The sequence below is a fragment of the Neoarius graeffei genome, chromosome 1, assembly GCF_027579695.1.
Source record: "Neoarius graeffei isolate fNeoGra1 chromosome 1, fNeoGra1.pri, whole genome shotgun sequence".
In the NCBI taxonomy this organism is placed as follows: Eukaryota; Metazoa; Chordata; class Actinopteri; order Siluriformes; family Ariidae; genus Neoarius; species Neoarius graeffei.
Genome location: NC_083569.1, coordinates 96,300,294 through 96,326,486, shown reverse-complemented (window position 1 = coordinate 96,326,486; position 26,193 = coordinate 96,300,294). Strand labels below are relative to the sequence as shown.

Genomic DNA, 26,193 nt, shown 5'->3' with positions numbered 1-26,193 from the left:
TGATGTCGTCGTATCCTGCAATGCGCATGCGGAACACTTTTAGGTCGCTTTTCGTTCATACTGAGGATCACATACAAGTCGCATATATTTGTTAATGTGAACGACCTCACAAAAAAATCGGAATTGAGCATTAAGCCTTGCAGTGTGAACGTAGGGTCAGATTGTCAATAACAAATCGGATACAGGTCGCATATGGGCAAAAAAATCGGATATGGGTCATTTCAGGGTGCAGTCTGAACGTAGTCTATTTGTTATGGTGATGAGTAAACTTCATGACCCTGTACTACGAAGCGGGTTTTCTGGCTTACCAGGGTAACTTCGAGAGTAACTTGATCACGTGCAGCGTAACTTCCCGATTAACCCATACTACGAAAGTTGGCTATGTTCAAACCGAGGTATGCTGCCATGGCAACTTACGCTGCATCTCAAACCTGCTCGTCTCAGGTTATGTTCTTGGTTAACCCGAGGTTTCCGATTAACCACACCCTTTTTAAACACCACCTCTCCACCGACATTTCTTCTAGAGACAATGCCAGCGTACCTGGATGACCCGTGCGATATCGGAGCGCAGATTAGAGATGGGATTTATGGCTCTTGGATGGGAGCCGCATCTTTGTGATCCGTTCTTTGAAAAGAGCTGTTCAAAAGACTGGCTCATTTGGCTCTTTTTAAATATTTATTCAATTTTAAGAAGACAGCGTCTAAAGAAGCCAGATCCCTCTGCTTAGACAGTGACATCAATATTTCTGGACATACCTTTTATATAAAGCAACCTAGACTTACATTATTGTAACCCCTAAACGCTCATAAATAACCATTAAAAAACAATGAGGGCTTCAATGAATGTCCATGCAGAACGGCTTTTCTGTAAAAAAAAAAAAGAACCCACTCAAGAACATAGTTATCAAGAACGCAAGAATATTTTATAGAAACACATTTGTTTTACAAAAATATTTAAGTCTGAGATACAAAATAGATACAACTACAATAAATATAACACAAGAACTAGTTATCACACAAGAACATTTTAATAGAAACAAACAAACTTTCTATATTAAAAATATTGAAATTGTAACAAAAATAGATACAACTAAACAGTCAGATAAATAGATAAAGATATAACAAGAACACAAGATTATTTTAATAGGAAAAAACAAACTATTAATGCAAAAAATATATTATTATTAGAAAAATAGATACAACTAGACAAACAGATAAATAAATAAAATACACAAAAATAGAACAAACAAAATGACGATAGAATAAATTAAATGAACATCTGTGCAAAGTAGTTTTCCCACAATATTATCATTAATATCACACAACAACATTATAAACCATATACAAAACAATTTGAACTATTAGGCAAACAGATAAAACTTGAATAAATAAAAGGCAAATGAATGCTTGCTTGCACACACACACACACACACACACACACACACACACACACCATTATGAATGATGTTTTTATATTTCATTTTCACCTGTTGCCAGGTGCGTTTGGCACTGCTGTTGCCTCTGAAATGTTCACAGGACATACACCAACTTAGTCAAAGGGACTGAACAGTCAGTCATCCTAATTCATGTGACTCTGTGCACATATCAGCTTAAGTAGGCTACTCCATGAATTTACCATACCAAATTTTATTCAGGATTTTTCGGACATTAAACAAGCTATATATGACTGGGGACATGTCGAAGGACCATTTTCTGTGACTTGTGATTGATCATGAAGCTTTCTCTCATCCTATACTTCTGTTCTGGAACATGTAGAAGGGAGAATGTACTTGCGCATTTACCCGATCGGCAATTCGTTGCCAACATGCTTGCCGCTCCTTATTGGCAGCTGCTGTGTTAGATTTTGCTCTTAATGTTGTTTTGAACTCCTCGTAGCTTTGCATTATGACAGCGCATTCTTCCTCCGTGAAGTACGGCGACCGTGCCATTGTGAACAGTGGGGATTTGTGCTGATAACCTCCCCTTTAACGTGAACGCGCATTAACCCTGATTAGGTTAAACCAGGTTCAACAAATCAACTTCATAACTGGCGTCGTAGTACCGTTTAACCCCAAACAAGATAACCAGGTTTTGTCAACCCCGGTTTAGCGGGGGAACCCTGGGTTACTTCTGGGTAGGTTAACCTCCGTTCGTAGTACAGGGCCCTGAGCTGCACTTAACACTGGATCAGGCGAGTGACACTGTATCACGTGTTTTCACGTGACATCATCAAGCCGGAAGTCGGCCATATTAAAGTGTTTTTTTTTTTTCAAAGGAACATCAGTTTAATTTTACAACAAAAGTCCTGAATCCAAGCTGGCACTAGTTGTAGACAGGACATGTCATATTGGAGGTATTGGACACATCAACAGCAAAGCAATCTTCATGAATTTTTCGATAAACTAACCAAATAATGGTGAATTACTGCACAGTTTTGGGTTGCCACAATCGCTCAGATCGTGAGAAACATCTGCACTTCTACCGATTACCTAAAATAATCGAAAATCAGGGGGAGGAAACCACAAAATTGTCAGAGGAGCGTCATCGTCTCTGGCTTGCCAAACTAAACCAAGATCTGACCGACAAAAATCCACACAACATAAGAGTGTGTTCAGTTCACTTTGTATCAGGTATGACTTTTTTTAAGTTCTGATCAATGTCCTAAAATTAAGCATGACACCATATTTCTACTGTCTAGCCGTGATGGTGCCTCTGTATGTTCTCTTGAGAGTAAGCTCAAGTTAAAAATCACAATCAGCCATCTGCTGTCAGCTGAGGTTGGCCCACAGGGGATGTGCATTCATGATCTACAGTATATCACTGTACATGTAATGTACACAGTACACACCTTTGCTTTCACCAGACATTTTCACTAAATTTCCGTGCTTTTCGTTCCCTGACCCAGCTGCAGCACATCTGGTTATAGGCTTCTAGTCCCTTGAAATACTTCAGATCCTCAGCAGTGCGTGGACTTGGAGAAAAAATTTATTAGTTGATGATGTGTGGGTATGTCACAGCCGGCAGCAACGCATTGTCTTCACTCAGTTCCTCTCCTATTTCGTATGGTTCCAGGCCGTCGATTAACTGCAGTTTCTTCAGATAGCAGGCTCCTACACTGGGCCTTCTACATATTTTCTAGGAGCTTCTGTCTTCTTATTGCAAGTTTCTTTAACCAATGCCATTACAAAAATTGAGATTTTTTTTTTTTTGCATGAAATGCAAGCATTGTTTATTTACAAAAATCAATGTCTCCAACGTGGCATACATCTGAAACTTTCGTGTTTTGGTGATGTTGGTGAAAACACTCTATTCGAGGTCCAGAAAGCTGGTATAGGGTAAGGTGGCCTGGGCCAATCTTTTGCACTTTGACAGCTTTGTTAGCCATTGCAAACAGGCAGAGAAATATCTGGCCAACAAGCGTTCTTGATAAATAAATAAAATAAAGAAAGGGGTGGGGGGTGTTGAATTTTGAAAAGGAACAGTTGAGTGTTGTGCGATCTGTCTAATGAAAGAGTAGGAGAAAGAATTACTGCAGACTCATCATCCAGTTGCTTGTTAAGCAAAGAGAAAACCATGAAATGGGGAAAAGTCAGGCCAAGCAAAGAAAAAAAAATATATTTTTTCTTTACTTTTTGAACAAAGTAACCGTTTCTAGCACTACTATAATGTCAAGTTTCAAGTCAAGTTTATTTGTATAGCACTTTTAACAATAAACATTGTCACAAAGCAGCTTTACAGAATTTGAACGACTTAAAGGAACAGTACACCGTACTTCCATAATGAAATATGTTCTTCTCTGAATTGAGACGAGCTGATCCGTACCTCTCCGAGCTTTGTGCGACCTCCCAGTCAGTCAGACGCGCTGTTACTCCTGTTAGCAATGTAGCTAGGCTCAGCATGGCCAATGGTATTTTTGGGGGCTGTAGTTAGATGCGACCAAACTCTTCCATGGTTTTCCTGTTTACATAGGTTTATATGACCAGTGACATGAAACAAAGTTCAGTTACACAAATTGAAACGTGGCGATTTTCTATGCTATGGAAAGTCCGCACTATAATGACAGGCGTACTAACACCTTCTGCGTGCTTCGACAGCGCATTGATACCTTCACTCCTGTTTTCCCCCTCTCCCCCCTCTCCCCCGCCCCCCTGACTTCCGTCAATACACAGCCAATGTGACTGGAAACATCAGTGCTGTGGTCAGTAATAGTCAGAGGTTAGTCGAGGAATCATCTGTTTGCGAGCCAAACTGAGCGGCTAAAAAACAATGGTTATTACATGCATCGTGCTGGGTTGTGGCAACAAGCCAAGGGTTTACAGTCCCGTGATGTTTCACAACATTCCAACTTATTACAAACGGCGGAAAGTTTGGCTAGCTGCTTTACAGTTGGATCCCTCAACACCGCTGGACGTTGTGAAGACCTGGAGAGTTTGCTCCGAACATTTCACAGATGAGGACTACACAGCAACTGGAAAACGACTGAATGACACGGCAACACCATCAATTCAGAAATTACGCATCCAATGCAGTGACTCATCGCTCAACATTGTAAGTGTCTTTTTTGCACCTTATTGTTTTTGGAAGTGGCATTCACACTAGCTAGCCTATCCTACTGTAGGTGAGTCCGGTTAGCACAGATAACTTCACTACAAAATCATTACACCTCTGAGACTTGCTATAAGAATTTACTGATTGAGGTACATACTGTAACTTAGCTAAGGTATAACAAAGAAGTAGCCTAACTTCACCGTGCCACTTTGTGTGATGTTTTTGTGCTTGTCTAACGATGTACTTTTGTATTGTCTGACGGTGTTATCTGATGATGTACTGTATGTTGCATTCATATGATAGGTTTGTGTTTTTGACGTTTCAATCCATTATGATATTGAAAAAAGTTTTCCCTCAATTGACCATAAATGCTGTGTATCTACAGCATCATACTGCAAAGCCTGAATATTGAGCAAACTTTAGTCTCAGGCAACTATAGGCCCTATGTGTAGTTCATGGCAATGTACTGGGGTAGCCTACGTCTATTGTCGTAAACAGTAGATGGGCTATCAGTGACCGACGGTACAGGGGGGAGGGGGACGTTTGTGTTTTTGATGTTTCGATCCGTTATGATGTTGAAAAAAAGATTTCCCTCAATTGACCATACAGTAAATGCTGTGTACCTACAGCACCATACTGCAGAGCCTGAATATTGAGCAAACTTTAGTCTCAGGCAACTAGTGTGTGTGTGTGTGTGTGTAGTTCATGGCAATGTACTGGTAGGGTAGCCTACTTCTTGTCGTATACCATACAGTAGGTGGGCGATCAGTGACTGACGGTGCAGGGGGGAGGGGGAGGCTTATCACTGGTGAGGCATAAAATGTAGATACTGTCTGTCTATAGACCCTTTTCAGTCACGTGACCTTCGTAAACGCGACCGCCATTTTGGACATGTAGTGGACTTCGGCTCGAATCAGTTTGAATGCGAGGAAGGCGACAAACGAAAAACAAAGAAGAAAAAGGAGCGAGTTGCAGAAAACACCTTCACTATCCAGTGACGTAGGGCATTTACAGGGCGAGCAGAGGGAGAGGTATTTGCAAAAATTGAGGTTAGCAGGCTTAGAGAACGACGTTTACCTGCTTCCACCAGGATTGTTCACTGACGTACGGAAGTACACGAAGCCCTCGTCTTTACCTGACTTCGGCCCACATGATCTGTATACCTATGTCGTTAAAAACCCATCGCCATGCCATACACATACACGCCAACGTCCGAGGTTCCGGAGTGCGCTCCGGCTTGCTCCAGGAGTGCTCCGGCCGAGGTTCCAGAGCGCGCTCCGGCTTGCTCCAGGAGTGCTCCAGCAGAGGTTCCGGAGCGCGCTCCGGCTTGCTCCAGGAGTGCTCCGGCCGAGGTTCCGGAGTGCGCTCCGGCTTGCTCCCTCTCAAATTAAGCAGCGCGCTCCGGCTTGCTCGCCCTCAAATTAAGCAGCGCGCTCCGGCTTGCTCCGGAGCAAGCCGGCGCGCGCTGCTTAATTTGATGGGGAGCAAGCCGGAGCGCACTCCGGAACCTCGGCCGGAGCACTCCGCGAGCAAGCCGGAGCGCGCTGCTTAATTTGAGGGCGAGCAAGCCAGAGCGCGCTGCTTAATTCTCAGACGTTGGCTCCGGCAGCTATTTACACTGGATCCAGTGTAAATAGCTGCCGGATCATAATTACAGTAAACTAGTAAATACAGTAAAGGAAAAACTTGAGACTGAAAGGTTTTAACAGTCATCCAAATGACTGAACGTAAACATTGCTACAGTAACGTACCAGCTATGATGTTGTTGACATTAGCTAGTCAACAATAGCTACTACAGAAGAACAAAGAGGTTACAATGGGTTATTTTAACCTATTTGGTTACACACTCGCCGCCACAGAATGTTAACAGCAATGTAATGCCTTTTCTGGCTAATTTTATTCGTCTTACCTCCAACAAAGTGGTCACTACACAAGCGTTGGTATGCCGAGGGCTGCCAATCTGTTAATGGCCGCTATCCATCTTCTCCGTCGGGATCCGATAAAATGATAACCCTTGCCTTGTTTGTTGATGGTTACTACATCCAGGTGCACAACAATATAGTGGCATGATGGAAGTCTTGCTGAAAGTAAAAACTTTCTTTGCTGCTGTTCCTCAATGTTGCCTGTGGTAAACTACTGGTAGTGCACGTCCAAAATGGCGGCCACATTTGTCGTGACGTCACGTGAAAAGGGTCCATATAAGGCCCTGTGACAAAACTTACTGACTTTGATAAATGTAAAAACCAGGGCTTTGAACCAGAATTTTTTTCCTATTGGTTCGTTCCGAACAGAAACGGAATTTTAACGTTTCCGGTTTTGGGTTCCACCATTAAATAGACGTTCCCGAACCGGTTAGAACAAAAAAATTTCGTTCCCGGAACGGTTAATTACGTTCCCTGTCAGCTGTTTAACAAATGGCTATAAAATTATGTCTCTGTCTCATCCAGCTTAAGCCAAATGTAGGCTAATTCTATTACAACCTTCATTAAATAAGACAAGAAATAATTCAAAACAATTATTATTTCAAATGTTGGTGATTTGGATTCTCAGTATGTCTTCCCATCTACACAAACAGAAAAAGTGCCAAAAATGAAAGAGAATTCGTTTAGTGTGTTACCAAAGGCTAGTCAGGCCCTATAGAGGGCTACCGCATGACGTCACCGCGCCGCGAGATTTTGTTAGGCGCCATATTGGAAGACCAAGTACACATCTATGCAAGTACATACCGTACATACATAAAACAAACTACACCTGAAATGTAGCCAGGGCCGGTTCTGCCCTAATCTGGACCCGGGTGCAACATCGCGCAACCCCCCCCCAAAAAAAACAGTCTAAATCAGGACAACCATCACATAACTATAACTATAAACATTTTATATCAACTATTTTAACTAAATGGGCTATAATAAATAAGCCTGCAGGCAGCCACGGCGGGCTGCCTCAGAAAAGTAACCATTTGTCCTACCTTAAAACTCGTTTTGCATTTTCTGCCTCCTTTTTTGTATTTTCGACCCTCCGTTTATTTTCTTTCCTTTTCTGAAAACCCGATTTGTGTCCAGACATTTTGTTCTGCTACCAACAAACTAACTCGTCAGGTCTCGTCTCTCGAGCCCGCGATGATTCCCGTGGGAAGGGCAACAACTGATACATTTTTACAAACAGCCAATAGGGAGGTTGCATCGTTCAGGCTCTTCTTTGCTCAGACACTCAGTAATGCACTTACTCACTAGCAGTCCACCTTCCCGCTCTCTCCATTCAATCAGCGAACGTCACACAGGAAGTGAACCCCAGCGGGTCATAGAAACTTGCGCAGGAGAAGAATGACTATTTGTAGGCTACAGAAACTTTGAGGAACGAAATAAAAACCGGTATTAACCGGTTACCATTATTTTTAATAAGCGTTTCTGTTCCGGAACATAAAAAATAATAAAGTTTCTGGTTTCGTTTCTGTTCCATGTGAAATAGAAAAAGTTCCCGGTTTTCGTTTTCGTTCCTTGAACCGGTTCAAAGCCCTGGTAAAAACTGACAAGCGTTGTAGTGCTTTATGTTGTATTGGAAAAGAGTAAACTTGTAATCTGTCTGTGTTGTCAGTGTTATACAGGAAGAGTCAAGTGATGCACAGCATGATCTGCCTGAACCAGAAGAAACCTTTTTGAGGGTGTTCCTCATTCAACCCCCCAGAAGCAAAAAGCTGAGGAGACAACATCTACATTCCGAGCACCCTTGCCTGTCCAGCTAGCCAGTCCTTCACACGCACGTCCTCCCAAAAGAGCTGTCCTGGCTCCCATGTGGACAAAGCAATCAGTAAGCTAATAAATCTTCTTGTTTTATATGCCGGTATAATTGACTTGCGACCTATATTTATATTTTGATGTGTTTCCTTACTAGGACACTGCATCTTCATCGACAACGATGGCCACCACCCATAGTCCACGAAAAAGCCTTATATATGAGGTGAGTGACCTATAAGTTCTGCTATAGATGAGCATCATAAAATACAAGGAAACTATTTAACTTTTTTTCCTGCAAAGTTACAATATGCACTGTATGTATGTATGTATGTATGTATGTATGTATGTATGTAAGAATGTATGTATGAAGATATGTAAGTGGAATTAGTTGTGGGTGTGAGTGAGTGAGTGACTGTGGAATACACTGATAAGTGTGGGGAAAAGCTTGTGTTGGGATGAATAGAAGTGTGGATGCATGTAAATGCCTTGATGTGCCTGAAGTTACAGTAATATTTGAAGTTGCTTTGTTTGAAATTAATGTTGGAAAGGTAAGCGATGGTTGGTGTAGTAGGCTATGCCTTCACTGCTTTACAATCTTTGCTTGTTGTCTTGTCAATTGAACTTTATGTATTTGCCTATGAATGTTGTGACTTATGTAACTGAAATACTACTACTGAAATATTACTCTTTGTAACAGTAATGAGGCATATTTTTATTTGTCTTCATCAGGAACCACACCTCATTGGAGCAACAGCGATGGACATGAGTGCAACATCGGACTTTGATGTCAGCATGACCTCTGAGACTGCTCTTGATCCTGCAGACAGCAGCTATGTGCCAGATAACAGCCCCTCAACCTCCACTACAGGAAGTTCCTCAGGCCTCCCTGGACAGCCCAGAGGATGGAGGGAAAGGAAGTGGATCGTGAACGAGTTCAAGCTCATGGAGCTGTTCCAAAGATGCCCAGAATGCCGTTCTGCGATGTGTGACCTCCATCAAACTGTATCGCGCTGTGGCAGCAGAATAAAAATAAAATGGCAATGCAACAGTGGCCATGTGGGAAAATGGGAGTCATGTCCCGAAGTATGTGGGATGCCAGAAAATAACTTATTGACACAAGCTGCAATTGTCTTCACTGGTGCAACATACACCGATATTGCTGACTGGGCAGGACTTCTCAACCTGCAGTTGCCCCACAAATCATGGTACAATGTGATCCAGAACACTTACCTGCTCCCAGCAATTGAACAAGCGTACATAACACAGGAGGACATCACCAAAGCAAGACTAATCTGCCAATTAGAGGATGGTGAGGGAGTGCAGCTATGTGGTGATGGCAGAAGTGACAGCCCCGGGCATTCCAGCAAATACAACACATACTCTTTCATGGATGACTCAACGAAGCAGATTGTGGTGTTTGAGCTGATGCAGGTAAGACTGTGAATTATCACAAAAACATGGTCAGTTCTGCAACACCTGTCATACAACTCTGTCACCAACAGATAAATTACATTTCAGATTCCCTCATCCATACATTTGTGCTCCACATGTGTCCCAGGCCTCAAGTTCTGCTGCGATGGAACCATCGGGTTTCAGGAAAGGACTGGACAACATCCTGAATGAGGGCATCGATGTAACAGTGGTCACCACTGACCAGCATCCCTCCATCCGAAAAATTATGAGAGAGGAGTATCCTAACATCATTCATCAATTTGACCCATGGCATGTAGCAAAAGGTTAGTTTTCTGTTAGTCTATATCTACTATCTATTATTGTCTTGTAATTATGTTTTAACAGTGTTTCCTTGAGGAATGTAGTAGGCTGCAGATTGTGTGTGGTGCACTCTCAATGATTTTTTTTTCCAATTTCATTGAGATGTCTTTTTTAGCAAATGATTACACAAATGACAAATGTCAGACAGACTGAAATGATGCTGAAACATCAGTATGCATCACATGTGGTCGAAAAGGGGGGGGGGGCACTCCAGTCAATGTAATGAAAAGGGAAACACTGAAAGAAATAGGTGCACATCCATATTTCTATCAATTGATTTTATGTAATTGTCCAGGATTTAAAAAGAAAATGGTAGCGACATCCAACAGGAGGGAGTAAAAAGATCTTGCTCCTTGGGTCCGGAGTGTTGCCAACCACATGTGGTGGAGCTGTTGCACCTGCAAAGGAAATCCAAAGGTAACAAGCATACAGACACACCTGTATTGACATTCCAGTTAGACGTGGATGTAATGCACGGCAACCCTTTGCTGTTGCACATGGAAGGCTACTGTGTTGTACTTCAGATGGTTCAAAAATTGCCTCTGCTCTTATGTTGTCAGGAGCTGCTCAGGCGATGGATTTCTCTCCTACACCACATCACTGGGGTCCACTGCTGGGAAGACAATGGCATGGAATACAGATGTTTCCACAAAGAGTTGTCTGCACAGCAACAAAGAAGCAAGAGGTGGCTAAAAGTGAATTCCCCTTCCTACAAAGTCCTGAAGTCGATGATGATGGACACTCGCTTCCTCAAAGACCTTCAACAGATGACACTGTTCAAACATACAGGTATGTGTACCTAAGATTTTAATAAGGCAAAATAGTGACATGGCGAAAGTTATGGGTATGACTGTGATTAGGATCTTGAGTTCTCCACCACACAATAACAGTACTGTATGTATCATGTATATTATAGACCAGTACTAATGTACAGTATAATAGTCATGGCACAGTCATTGTAAATCACCCACAACCATGCATTATCTTTTTTCCACTGTAAGGCAAGGCAAGGCAAGTTTATTTATATAGCACATTTCATACACAATGGCAGTTCAATGTGCTTTACAGAAGTAAAAACAAAAACAGTAAACAATAGAGAAATAAAATTACATAAAATAATTTTATCTTTATTCTAAAATAATTAATTAAAAGAATTAAAAGAATTAAAAGAAAATAATAAGAATTAAACAATAGTAGAAATAAAATATTAAAATGCCAAAAAGAAAAAGGAGAAAAAGAAAGAGAAAGAGAAAAAAAAAACCTAGCAGAATAAAATAGAATAAAGTTAAAATAAATTTAAAACATGCAGAGAAAAAGATTATAAAAAATGTAAAAATATTAATTATTTAACAGAAAGCATCTGAAAACAGCTTGGTCTTTAACCTAGATTTGAAGCTGCCAACAGCAGGAGCATTTTTAATGTCCTCTGGGAGTTGGTTCCATAGCTGTACTGCATAGTAGCTAAAAGCTGCTTCACCACACTTTGTTTTAACAACAGGTTTTAATAGTAAATTTTTCTGTTGCGATCTGGTAGATCTGATTGGGTTAGGCCACTGCAACATATCAGATTGGGCCCTGTACCATTTAGAGATTTGTACACCAGCAGCAATGCTTTAAAGTCAATTCTGTAGCTTACTGGAAGCCAGTGAAGGGACCTTAGAATTGGAGTAATGTGCTCTGTTCTTTTTGTTCGTGTGAGAACCCTCGCCGCTGCATTTTGAACCAGCTGAAGTCGTTTGATGGTCTTTTTTGGCAGGCCTGTGAAAAGGCCATTGCAGTAATCAACCCTACTAGAGATGAAGGCATGTATTAGTTTTTCCAGATCATGTTTTGACATAAGTCCTCTTAGTTTGGAAATGTTTTTTAGGTGATAAAATGCCGTTTTAGTGATTGCTTTCATGTGACTGTCAAAGTTTAGCTCGCTGTCAATGAAAACACCAAGATTTTTAACCATTTCTTTAATTTTAATCCCTTTTGTGTCAAGAATAGTGGTAATCCTGAGTCTTTCATCTTTTTTTCCAAATAGAATTATTTCTGTTTTATCTGTGTTCAGCTGAAGAAAATTTTGTGACATCCAGCTATTGATTTGATCGATACACTGGTAGAGACATTCAAGGGGGGCATAATCATTTGGTGATAGAGCAAAATAAATTTGGGTATCATCTGCATAGCAGTGATACAAAATTGAATTTTTATTGATAATTTGCCCAAGTGGGAGCATATAAAGGTTGAAAAGTAATGGTCCAAGAATCGACCCCTGGGGGACACCACAGGTCAAGGGCATTGACGTTGAGGAACAATTTCCCAGGGTAACAAAGAAGCTTCTATCTTTTAAGTATGATTTTAACCAATTGATAACTTTACCAGTCAATCCAACCCAGTGTTCAAGTCGATATAGCAGTATGTTGTGATCAACAGTATCAAAAGCTGCACTGAGGTCCAGTAATACCAGGACCGATGTTTTGCCTGCATCAGTATTAAGACGTATGTCATTTATAACTTTAATCAGCGCTGTTTCAGTGCTATGATTGGCACGAAATCCTGACTGAAAATTATCAAAACGGCTGTTTGATATCAAGAAGGCAGTTAATTGATTGAAGACAATTTTTTCCAGGATTTTCCCGATAAATGGTAGATTTGATATTGGCCTGTAATTATTTAACACTGAAGGATCCAGATTATTTTTTTTAAGAAGGGGCTTTACAACAGCTTTTTTTAGGGACACAGGAACAACACCAGTCTCCAAGGATGTATTTATAATTTGAAGCACATCTGTAATTATAAGATGAAGAACAGACTTAAAAAAGTTGGTGGGCAGAATGTCCAGTTCAGATGTTGAGGAACTGAGATTTTGTACAGTTTTTTCAAGAGTCTCATAATCAATTAAACAAAATTCTGACATTGTGTTAAAGTTATCTATCTGTGTCATTGGTGATTGCAGCTTTTCAATTTTTTGCAACTGAGATATATTATGAGAAATATTCTGCCGTATTTTATCAATTTTACCTTTGAAGAAGGATGCAAACTCATTGCATTTATTAACTGAGAGAAGTTCAGGTGCTAATTGTGGTGGGGGATTAGTTAGCTTCTCTACTGTTGAAAATAGCACACGGGCATTGTTCATATTCCTGCTGATGATATTGGAGAAGAAAGACTGTCTTGCTTTACGAATTTCATAATTATAATTACAAAGCATCTCTTTATGGATTTGATAATGGATGTGAAGTTTAGATTTGCGCCATTTTCTTTCAGTCTTTCTACATTCTCTCTTTAGCAGTTTAACAGCCGGGTACTGCTTCCATGGTGCTTTCTGCTTATCATTGATTCTTTTGATTTTGAATGGAGCAATATCATCCATAATTTGGGTCATATTTAAATTAAAAAATTCCAGTAAATCATCTACAGAGTCTGACATTTTGGTTGAGTTCTGACAGAGAGCTTGCTTAAAAAGAGCACATGTGTTGTCGTTTATGACTCTCCTGCCTATAGTCGTTGAGCTATTCTGAATGTGAGGAGACTTAGGCTACGTTTACATTACGTCGAATCAGCGGATCATCAGATTAATGTTCTTAAAACGATTCGCGTTTACACTAAAACCGTTAGCCGTGCACACAGCAACACCAATACGCGGATACGCTCGGCTCCGCAGGCATCCTGCGCTCCAAATCACTCCGCCCTGAACAGCGAGTGCCCTCTGGAGGGTGTGCACTCCGGCCCTGCGCAGCTCACAGAGCGCGCGAGTGAAGTGAACAAGCCACGATTCGGGACTGAGCCGCTGTGTGTGAGATCCCAGCGCATATCACTTATTACTTGCAAGTGGAAGGATGGCAAGCCTAAAGACAATCATAACTACACAATGGGCAGTATTTGCATCAGTATTTGCAGTATTTTCATACTTTTATACTCTTTAATGAAAGGTGATACAAGGCGGAAGTCTGCGCCGTTTTTCAGCAGTCGCGTCACATGACCAACGCCAGCGAATCAGGAAGGTGGATGTCACAGTGACGTTGTCCAATGAGACGCCAGCTAGAGCTCAGCACAGCGTATTCGCGTATTCTCAATGTTTACACAGCACCGGAGCTGATACGATCTAGATTGAATACGTGGACGCTGGCGGATTCCCGTTTCCCCGCTTTTTCAGGGGGGTTAATGTAAACGGACAGTGCATCCGCGAAGAAAACGAGACAGATACGGTCTAGTGTAAACGTAGCCATAGAAACTTCAAAGAAAACACAGAAATGATCAGATAAGGCCAGGTCAACAACAGTATAAGAAACAGTAAGACCCTTTGTGATGACGAGGTCAAGAGTATGACCACGAGAGTGGGTCGGTCCCTGTACATGTTGTACTAGGTTAAAGTTATCAATAATTGCAAATAGTTCTTTGGCATAAATGTTATCAGTATTATCTACATGCAAGTTAAAATCCCCAGATATAATAAGACAATCAAACTCTAAGCAAATGACTGATAACAATTCACCAAACTCTTCAAGAAAGACTTTGGCTGAATGTCTCGGAGGCCTGTAAATAGTTAATAGTTAGGAGAGCATGTAACAAGTGCACATAAGTGTTCAAAGGACATAAAATCACCAAGTGAGGATTGTCTACATTGAAAAGAGACTTTGAATATATTTGCGATCCCTCCACCTTTCCCTTTCACTGTAAATCCTGGTGGTAAGTTTGTGCCACTGATAAAACTCTGCAGACTTAGACCCCGTCCACACGTAGCCGGGTATCTGCTAAATCGAAGATATTTTTCTACGTTTTGGCCTGTCATCCACATGAAAACACATCAAAAACGAATATTTAAAAAAACTCCGGGCAAAGTGAAGATTTTTGAAAACTCCGTGTATGCCTTTTCGTGTAGACAGAGATAACCGGAGTTTTGCGTTTTAGAACGTCACAATCTGCGCCAAAAAAATGACAACTCTGCCCTGACGTCAAACGTGCGACCTTTGTTTACTGCAGAAGCCAGATTAAGCGGCGATCCACGCGGTACCAAACCGACCCATTTCAGAGCCGACTCCCGACAGGGCACGCACATACCCCCCGACTGTTGACGAGTGCAGTCGCGATTGAAGCGACACGTGACAACTTAATAGCTTTGTGATTGGCTATTGGATATAGTTACTGTTAAATCCAACACTTGAAGATGCTACAGGCTGAATTACAAATGACACAACATGGAATATGTAGCGTACTATCTAGGCTGCATGAGCTATTATTTCCAACCTTAAATAGTGCACTTATATAGGGGAGTTAAAGCGATTTGGAATTCAGCCACACAACTTGAGCAGAGTGGCTTTCCAGCCCACTGTGTCTATGGATAAAGCTTCAGTCTATGGAATTACAGTATATACCTGCATTAGGTGCTACCAACACGTATTTCTCGCACTAGAAATTGTGTTTAATGATGTCACGTGTTATATGCGAAAGATATGATTGGCTATTGCTAGCGACTCTAGCCGATCAGTCTGGCTCCCGATTAGTTTTTCGAATCAGCTGTGAGATGAGTCGGTACCATCAAAAACTAGTCTTTACGCCTGACTCGCGACTTCAGTTGGCTCGGTATGCTGAAAATCGGCGTAGTGTGCGGCTAGCTAAAGAGTAATGGATCGGAGTAGTGCCTTGAAAGCGTTAATTATTGTGCGGGTGCTATTTACATGTTTAATTTTAGAAGCCCAACTACTGCTCCAAGAGCACAGGCGATGTGATTAGGGGGTAGGATTTGGGGAAATAACCATCTACAGGTTTGGAATGCTTATGAATGTGATTGAAAACGCAGATGTTCGGTTATGTGTGGAAGGGATTTTTTTCGAAGACGAGGTGGTGTGGATAAAACATTTTTATAAACGGAGGGGGGGGAAATGTTCGGTTTTAAAAATACCCGGCTACGTGTGTACATGGCATTAGTTTCTAATAGACAAACTTGATTCAGGTGTTATTCTTTGGATGATTCATCAAAGGAAAGACAAAGACTTCTGAGAAACACAGAAAATGTCCACATCATGAGACCAGGGGGGTGTAGCCCCAAATTTACAAACTTTACCAGGTTTGAAAAATTCCAGTTCTACCTACTAACGAGAACATAGACACAGGCTGAGGGCTATCTATTGTGCGCAGGAGAATGGCCATTAACGGCTGGGGGGGGATTAAGAGATGGGCAATTTACCCCTATTGACAGGAGGTCACACCTATGGACCCTTTTCAGTCACGTGACCTTCGTAAACGCGACCGCCATTTTGGACATGTAGTGGACTTCGGCTCAAATCGGTTTGAATGCGAGGAAGGCGACAAACATAAAAGAAAAAGGAGCGAGATGCAGAAAACTGTATTTACTAGTTTACTGTAATTATGATCTGGCAGCTCTTTACACCGGATCCAGTGTAAATAGCTGCCGGAGCCAACGTCCGGCCGGGCTGCGAGCAAGCGCGCGCCGGCTCCGCGGCCGCCGGCTCCAGCCGGGCCGCGGAGCGAGCGCACTCCGGAACCTCAGATGTTGGCTCCGGCGGCTATTTACACTGGATCCGGTGTAAATAGCTGCCAGATCATAATTACAGTAAACTAGAATGGAATGTTAACAGCGATGTAATGCCTTTTCTGGCTAATTTTATTCGTCTTACCTCCAACAAAGTGGTCACTACACAAGCGTTGGTATGCCGCTATCCATCTTCTCCGTCGGTCAGCAACTACCGGGATCCGATAAAATGATAACCCTTGCCTTGTTTGTTGATGGTTACTACATCCAGGTGCACAACAACATAGTGGCATGATGGAAGTCTTGCTGAAAATAAACACTTTCTTTGCTGCCGTTCCTCAATGCTGGCTGTGGTAAACTACTGGTAGTACATGTCCCAAATGGCGGCCGCATTTGTCGTGACATCACGTGAAAAGGGTCCATAGCAACAATAGGTGCAAAGGTAGTCTCCTGGGGGGGCTGACGCTTGGGGCCAACAACTGAAATGCCGAAATAAAGCAAAACCTAAAAGTGCAAATAGGAGACATTACTGATATTCCTTCAACATATTGATATTCCTTCAACATATTGAAAGTAAACCTGAAACATATTACCCAAACTCATTAGAGCCTTTCTTCTGTTTTGTTTTTTATGTTTCAGGACAACTTGAGGTGTTTCACAATGCACTTTTGAAGTACTGCCCAAAGCGACTTCATTTTGAATACCCTGCAATAAAGGCACGCACTATACTTGCAATCATGGACCACAATGAGAATCACTCAAGAGAACGGGAACAAGCAAGAACTGCAGGAGGTGGGTACACTGGTACCACAAGTACTACACTACTAAAATAGTGTAATAACTGCAATAACACATATCTGCCTTCAGGATCATGACCATCACATATGTTACCGATATGACTGACCGGTGTTATTTCAACCTTTTCAGGAAAATATGCCTGGGAAATAGTCCCCAAAAATGGGTGACATCATAATTTTAGAAACAATAACGTACTATATTTTGACCTTATATATATCCTGAAGCCCCTTTATATATATATAAAGAAGCCCCTGAAACAGTCCAGCACATAGTAGCAGGGTGTAAGATGCTAGCTGGATCAGCGTACATGGAGAGGCACAACCAAGTGGCTGGGATAGTATACAGGAACATCTGCAACCAGTATGGAATAAAAGTACCCAAGTCCCAATGGGCCATACCACAGAAGGTGGCTGAGAACAACAGGGCCAAGGTTCTGTGGGACTTCAGCTTCCAGACTGACAAACAGATCCTGGCTAACCAACCGGACATAGTGGTGATGGACAAAGAGCAGAAGAGGGTGGTGGTGATAGATGTGGCGATCCCAGCTGACGCCAACATCAGGAAGAAGGAACATGAGAAACTTGAGAAGTATCAAGGGTTGAAAGAGCAGCTGGAACGGATGTGGAAGGTCAAGTGTTGCGTGGTCCCCGTGGTAGTGGGGGCACTTGGGGCAGTAACCCCCAAACTGGGAGGGTGGCTCCAGCAAATCCCAGGAACAACATCTGAAGCCTCAGTCCAGAAGAGCGCAGTCCTAGGAACATCGAAGATACTGCGCAGAACCCTCAAACTCCCAGGCCTCTGGTAGAGGACCCGAGCTTGAGGATGACATGGATACCAACCCCCCCCCCGGGGGTGAGAAGGAGATTTTTTTTTTTTTAATTGCAGGCCTCTCAAGACCATAGTCCCAACAAATGTGTGATGGGATACATTTAGAAGTGACAACCTTCTGTATTTTGACCACCTATGTTTATATTGTTTTTTATTTCAGGCCTCCTAAGAACCAATGTTGTCCACAAAAAGCAAACGGGTCATTGGATTTCAAGACCAATATATGCGGAGACAACGCAGACATTCAGAGATGATCTCATGGAACGAGTGCTTCAAAGAAGACTTGACCCCTCAGTCCGACCCAAGGACAAGCCATTTCATATGCAAATACCTCAACTGCCTGCCAACATTGCTCCAGTACTAAAGCCCAGGAAAGAGGAGGCCAAGAAATCACACACCTCGAGATTCCAAGGCCCATCAAAGAAGGACTAACTGGGTTTCAACTGCCAACAAACATTATTGAAAGACATCTGTAACTGACTTGCTGTTTTGTTTTGTGTGTGTGTGTGTGTGTGTGTGTGTGTGTGTGTGTGCGTGTGTGTGCGCCTGTGTGTTTTCTCCTCTTCTCTGCACTTGGTTTTCTCTCAGCGTTTTCAGAATGTCTGCTGCAAAACTGACATGGGGTATACAGTAATTGGTCGCTCCTCTTATTATTCCAGTATCAGTTGGGGTGAGGGTTTTTTCCACCATACCGCTGCAATCTCTCCACCCATATGTTGTAAAAATTTTATTTATTATTGTTTTTGAATACTCCTGAACTCCATTTTTTACACCTGTAAATAAATTACACTCTTATCACAATATGATTTGACTGAGGTTGTTTTCTCATATCACTTATGAGGTTTGCCTACCCAGGTCCAAAATGTACCTAAGTGTATAAAGCTCGTGTAAATTATTGTAAATGTTATGCAAGCAATCTGTTTATGGTCATAAATTGTGTTTTTGCTTAGTGTCAGACCATAGTCCCAACAAATGTGTGATGGGATACATTTAGAAGTGACAACCTTCTGTATTTTGACCACCTATGTTCATATTGTTTTTTATTTCAGGCCTCCTAAGAACCAATGTTGTCCACAAAAAGCAAACGGGTCATTGGATTTCAAGACCAATATATGCGGAGACAACGCAGACATTCAGAGATGATCTCATGGAACGAGTGCTTCAAAGAAGACTTGACCCCTCAGTCCGACCCAAGGACAAGCCATTTCATATGCAAATACCTCAACTGCCTGCCAACATTGCTCCAGTACTAAAGCCCAGGAAAGAGGAGGCCAAGAAATCACACACCTCGAGATTCCAAGGCCCATCAAAGAAGGACTAACTGGGTTTCAACTGCCAACAAACATTATTGAAAGACATCTGTAACTGACTTGCTGTTTTGTTTTGTGTGTGTGTGTGTGTGTGTGTGTGTGTGTGTGTGTGTGTGTGTGTGTGTGTGTGTGTGCGTGCGTGCGCCTGTGTGTTTTCTCCTCTTCTCTGCACTTGGTTTTCTCTCAGCGTTTTCAGAATGTCTGCTGCAAAACTGACATGGGGTATACAGTAATTGGTCGCTCCTCTTATTATTCCAGTATCAGTTGGGGTGAGGGTTTTTTCCACCATACCGCTGCAATCTCTCCACCCATATGTTGTAAAAATTTTATTTATTATTGTTTTTGAATACTCCTGAACTCCATTTTTTACACCTGTAAATAAATTACACTCATCACAATATGATTTGACTGAGGTTGTTTTCTCATATCACTTATGAGGTTTGCCTACCCAGGTCCAAAATGTACCTAAGTGTATAAAGCTCGTGTAAATTATTGTAAATGTTATGCAAGCAATCTGTTTATGGTCATAAATTGTGTTTTTGCTTAGTGTCAGACTTCATGTAGGTTTGAACATATCTTACAGACCACATGTTCTCCAGGCAGGCATGTTTACTGAGGTAAATATTTGTTTGAAGATAAACTGAGCAGAAAGAGCCTGGATGTTGCATGTCAAAACTACTATGATATCCACCTGATGTAGGAAAGAAGAAAAGTAACAGTGTGGTATGCTCCATGTTTATTTGGATATAATATTTACAGATACAGAAATGTCATCATCCTACTTCTGTGATTACATGGCAATACACAGGCTCTGGCTAACTATCAAAGCCACATAAAAGTTGGTAGGTCTACAATATACAGACTGGCAAAGGCTGCAGTGCAAATGTCCCACATACTGTATGTCTGAAGCATGTAATAACGAGAAGCGAACCTGCATCAGAAACGTCAGGGGCCCAGCACAGATACAGCCCAGTTACCACAGTCCAGTTTCTACATATCCATAGCTTCGTGCACTTCCTGGAATCCAAGATACACACCGGACTCAGAGGGATATCGCTGTCGTATAGCCCCGACGACACATGACGGCAATGGTTTGCGATGTCCTCTACCCAAGGTTTCACCACGCAGTCCCCATTCCAACACGATTCGGTAGGACACCAACCTTTGTTGACTAAGGCCCTGTCCACACGGCAACGGATTCAGGTGAATCCGATACAATTGTTTATCATTTCGGCCTGGCGTCCACATGGCACCGGCATTTTGGGTGCCCCAAAACGCAATCTTTTGAGAACGGGTTCCAAAGTGGAAAGATCTGGCAACGTTGCCATTGCGAAGTCGTCTGGATGAGTAGAACGGATTTATTTATGATGACGTCACAACCACATGACTGTGAGTGCTTCACACCGGGTAGAAGTGTAACGAACTCGATGCGAGTTGTCAACAAATCCTATAACTTGGTTCATGAAACGCGCTTACAAAATATTTTCACTGTGAATATTTATTGTGTAATGGTGCAAAGTGAGAGAGAGTCAATGCCGCCAGCAAAAATAGGGAAAAAAAGGAGCGATCTCACCTCTTCAGATGTTGGTTTAAGTCCTACAATACATTCCTCAAAAAGGGCGTAGAAGAACAAACTAATCCATCAACGTGTAGCATTCAATTTATTCCGGACCATTAAAGACGCAGCCTTCCGCGTAGAATCATACATCATCCTCACCGCCATATTGGATGGGTCAAAGCGGAGAATAAAGATGCCTCATTCATGTGCTGCGTTTAACTGTACCAACAGGTTTACCGTCCAAACGAGATCACATGGGATTACCTTTCACAGGTGAGACTGGAAAAATAGTTTTCATTGTATTTGGTCATTATAATGTAATTTTACGAACAGATTTTTCTGACTTTGTGGCTAATATGAAGTCTCGCGCATAATAGTTTATGCGCATGCGTCCTTACTTCTTCTATTGTTCTGGTGTCTCCGAAGGGACCGTCTTACAGCGCCCCTAGAGGTGTGGCATGTGTATTGCATCGTTTTCAGCAAGCATTGCGTTGCCATATGGACCTGATATTTTACTGATCATTGCCCATTTGGACGCGATATTTTTTTAAATAACATCTCGTTGCTGTTGTCGTGTGGATGTAGCCTAAGAAAACAGGGAGATGATAAATACATGTAGGCCTACTGACAAACGGTGAAATTACAAACATGGTTCAAGGGTTTCAGAGAGCACTTATGGCCCTTTTCCACTACCCTTTTTCAGCTCACTTCAGCTTGCTTCAGCTCACTTCAGCCCGACACGGCTCGCGTTTCGACTACCTCAGAACAGCACAACTCAGCTCGCTTCAGCCCTGCTCAGCACCCAAAACTCACACTGTTTTGGAGTAGGGCTGAAGCGAGCCAAACCGAGCCGAGTGGGGCTAGGGGCGTGAGGAGACACTCCCCTGTGCACTGATTGGTGAGGAGGAGTGTCCTCACATGCCCACACACGCCCCGCGAGCACGCTGGGATCTGTAAACACCGTAAACCCAGAAGAAGAAGAATTACGAATTACGAGAATTTCTGAAGCCTTATGCGCCTCGCCTCATCTATACGCTCTTGCCAGTATCTGTTGGCGTTGGCGGTGACAACAAGCCACAGCACCAAGACCAGCAACACTAACGACTCAATGTTTATTGTTTATTATCCAGGTCGTGAGGCTACAGCTTAAAAGGTCACTGATGTCACTGTTTGCACCGCCTAACAACATCATGTGACGTCCACACACTTTTGCTAACTCCACCCATTGTGTCCACCCACTTCCAGCCAGCACGGTTCAGCGCGGTTGTAGTCGAAATGCAACTCCAACAGCCCCACTCAGCTCGACTCAGCCCAACTCAGCACGGCACGGCTCAGCCCTACTCAGCCGCGTTGGTAGTGGAAAAGCGGCATTACTCTGGGGATAGCTGGCCATCAGGACCACTCGGCGTGTGTTGTTTCCTCCAATTGACTTTGTCACGTCTGAAGAAAAAGCCCACTACTGACGGGTAAATCATCGCTGCAAACGCATCTGTTGCCGCGACACAATGCGTAGGGTCTTCTAGATGTACAGATGGTAGCACCTGGTCCCATTCAGCACAGCACAAACTCTCTATTTCAGGTGGGGTTTACATTAGACCGTATCAGCGGATCATCAGATTAACGTTTTTAAAAATGATTAGCGTGCACACAGCAACGCCAATACACGGATACGCTAATCACATGACTAATTAGACGGCACGTAAGTTGAAATGTGTAAATGTGTAATGTGTAAATTTCTCCTCAGCGGCTCGGCTCCGCAGGCATCCTGCGCTCCAAATCACTCCGCCCTGAACAGCGAGTGCCCTCTGGAGGGTGCGCACTCCGGCGAGTGAAGCGCACGAGCAGTGATTCGGGACTGAGCCGCTGTGTGTGTGATCCCAGTGCATATCGGGCATGCGCAAGTCACTTACCACTTGCAAGTGGAAGGATGGCAAGCCTAAAGACAATCATAACTACACAATGGGCAGTATTTGCATCAGTATTTGCAGTATTTTTATACTTTTATACTCTTTAATGAAAAGTGATACAAGGCGGAAGTCCGTGCCGTTTTTCAGCAGTTACGTCACATGACCAACGCCAGCGAATCAGGAAGGTGGATGTCACAGTGATGTCCAATGACGACGTCAGCTAGAGCTCAGCACAGCGTATCCGCGTATCCTCAATGTTTACACAGCACCGGACCAGACACGAACTGGGTTGAATACGTGGGCCCTGGTGGATTCCCATTTCCCGGCGTTTCCCGGTGTTTTCATGTGAACGGACAGTGCATCCGCGAAGAAAACGAGACAGATACGGTCTAATGTAAACTTGGCCTCAGTCGGCATCTGTTCACAACAGTCACACTTGCACCACCAACTGCTGTTTGCCCGTGTCCTCACGATGGCTCCAGCCTGTTCATCTTCATGTGTTTCTTCCCTCATACGGTCCATTTGGGCTAGCTCCTCCTCGGTATATTCTGGTTCAAATAGATATGGCTCCGGATCCGCCACGAGCCAATCTTCAGCATCTTCACCATCTTCAGTCGTGGCTCAGGTGGATAAGGCGCCATACCATAAATCCGGGGACTCGGGTTCGATTCCGGCCCGAGGTCATTTCCCGATCCCTCCCTGTCTCTCTCTCCCGCTCATTTCCTGTCTCTACACTGTCCTATCCAATAAAAAAGCCCAAAAAAAATATTAAAAAAAAAAAAAGCTCGGAGAGGTATGGATCAGCTTGTCTCAATTCAGAGAAGAACTTATTTCATTATGGAAGTACGGTGGACTGTTCCTTTAAAACATGAGCTAATTTTATCCCTAATCTATCCCCAATGAGCAAGCCTGTGGCGAAGGTGGCGAGGAAAAACTCCCTCAGACGACATGAGGAAGAAACCTCGAGAGGAACCAGACTCAAAAGGGAACCCATCCTCATTTGGGCAACAACAGACAACATGACTATAACATTAACAGTTTTAACATTAAGTCAGTTTCGTTGATGTTATAAACTCTTCATTGATGGAAACTTGAGTGCAAAACTGTTCATAACAACTATAATCCTAAAGTTAGCAAGTCAACTGTAGTTCTCAGCCATAAAAGCATTACTGTAAGAGTCCAGAGCATCTTCCAAGTATGACTTTCAACTGTCCACATGGGGCCATCCTCCACAGAAGTGATGCAATGAGATACCAGGCTTTCGTCTAAACGGGGGAACAGGGGCGCTGCGCCCTCTTACTCTCGGCGTGCGCCCCCTTACCGACTCCGTGAAAACATCCCAGCAACACTACGTGACAATGTGTCTGATCATCAAATACGTTATAATTGCTCCAAAAATATTCTAATCATAGTAGATACACCGCCAGACGGTGCAAAAACAATCCGAATTGGTGTTTTCCAGACTGAGGCGCCATGTTGTTTAGTTGTTTACTTGTTGCGGCTGCTCTCGCGAGATTTGACATGGGTTACATACAAGGTCAGCTGACTTGTAGAGCGAGATTTCTCGAGACTGAATGACCTTTCACCCACCGGTGCGGGAGCTTTTGACAGAAGTAGTTCGCGAGTTGTTTTTGTTGACACTTGGGCATTTAAAGATGTCATCCCGCGGCACGAAACGGAAGAAAGCCAAAGACTGTCCGGGGCAGAAGAAGATTAGGCCAAAAAAAAAAGTGTGTTTCCGGTAACATGAAATTAGGTAGGAAAGGTTTTTTTTCTTAATTTTTTTTTATTTTGTTCGAAAAAATTAACACAAGTAAACATCTTACAAAATAGTATTTTGGCACAGAATCCTTTATACCACACATCATAATAAAATAAGTGTTTTAAATCTTTAAACGAATAAAAAAAAATATTGCGAGAGTTCGAGTTATGATCTACAGAAGCGATATTTCATGATATTTTCATGTAATAATGTGAAAATAATGTCCTGGCTAGGCTACTTCCATTAAAAGCAGACGGCCTAGCCTAGCCTACTGTAGAACTTGGGTCGAGCAAAAACATGGCTGAATCCTGAATGACTCCTATTTGTATAAATAGGGGACTACATAGGCGGCAAAATGTAGTGTTTTTCCCTGCGATGGAAGTGCACTTGTATACTGAAAAGGAAGCAATTTGCATTACAGCCTTGAATGAGGATTCAAAATGGCGGCTCGGCTCAGTTTATGCAGGAGGGCTGATAGAAGTGGCGAAACATTTTACTTTTTATCGTTTCTTTCACAACTTGAATGCGTTGAAACAAAAAATTATGACAAACCAACGCCGCTTACACTAAAATATCGAGGGAAATTTGTAATAAAAACTTTACGGTCGGCAATTTCGACGCGGAAATTCTCGATCGGTCGGGTTACCGGAAACACACTATTTTTTTTTTTATTTGGCCTTGCTTCTTTCTTTTTCAATGTTGACAGACAATTTGTTACAATTTCCCTCTCAGATAGCCTCAGAATGTCCCACTGGAGCATTTTTCAAAGGCTTTGCACGGGGGACAACCGGCACCCCCCGCCATGGTGAGCGCCCTCATACTAAATTTTTCTAGAAAAAACCCTGAGATACCATGCGGATGCGGAATAGAAGAAGCAAGCCCTCATTTTAGCTTCCTGCTGTAAAGCATCCATTTACCATTCTTATTTGAAGAGCACATCAAGCTGATTTATTAAAAGAAAAAGGGTGGTTTTTTTTAACAAGGGCACTATTTTTGGAGATACTGCAATACTAGATTGATGTGTGGAGCAAGCTCCTATTCCAGCTTTGTGTTCTGAAATAAATCTGTTTAATATCACTTTCACATTTAGAGAATTCAGCAAACATTAAACTGATAAGAACAGATACTACACTTCATCTTAACCAAAAGGCCAAGAAGCAATAACTTGCTGTATTTAATGGCTTTAAATATACCACTTCCAAATATTAAAATCCAGAAAGGTAAACACAGCTAGACTCCACCCCCAACAGCTGGATCCTTTTGAACAGAGACGTCACCGTGTGTGTGGTTGTGGGTGGGTGTGTGTGTGTGTGTGGGGGGGGGTTCCATGCTATACTATCATCACATGCCTGCACTGTCTAACACTACTGATTAATTACCTTACTCACGCCATAGATTCATTTTGTAAATATTTCTATTTTCTCTGAGTAAATTAATTAAGATCTTCAGTCTCTGTCCTTGTCCTCCTTCCTTTGCTGTGATTTGTGAATCAGTCGGAAC

General features: G+C 42.5%; 1 protein-coding gene and 1 non-coding gene across 2 annotated transcripts in view; both read right to left on the bottom strand.

Annotated features, from left to right (window-relative positions):
- LOC132885533 (titin-like) overlaps nt 1–26,193 on the bottom strand; it is a 978,782-nt gene that overhangs the window by 673,140 nt on the left and 279,449 nt on the right. The window lies entirely within an intron of this gene.
- Nucleotides 25,671–25,855, bottom strand: LOC132897851 (U2 spliceosomal RNA). The gene has a single exon (XR_009656393.1). It is a non-coding gene; the product is annotated as a U2 spliceosomal RNA (small nuclear RNA).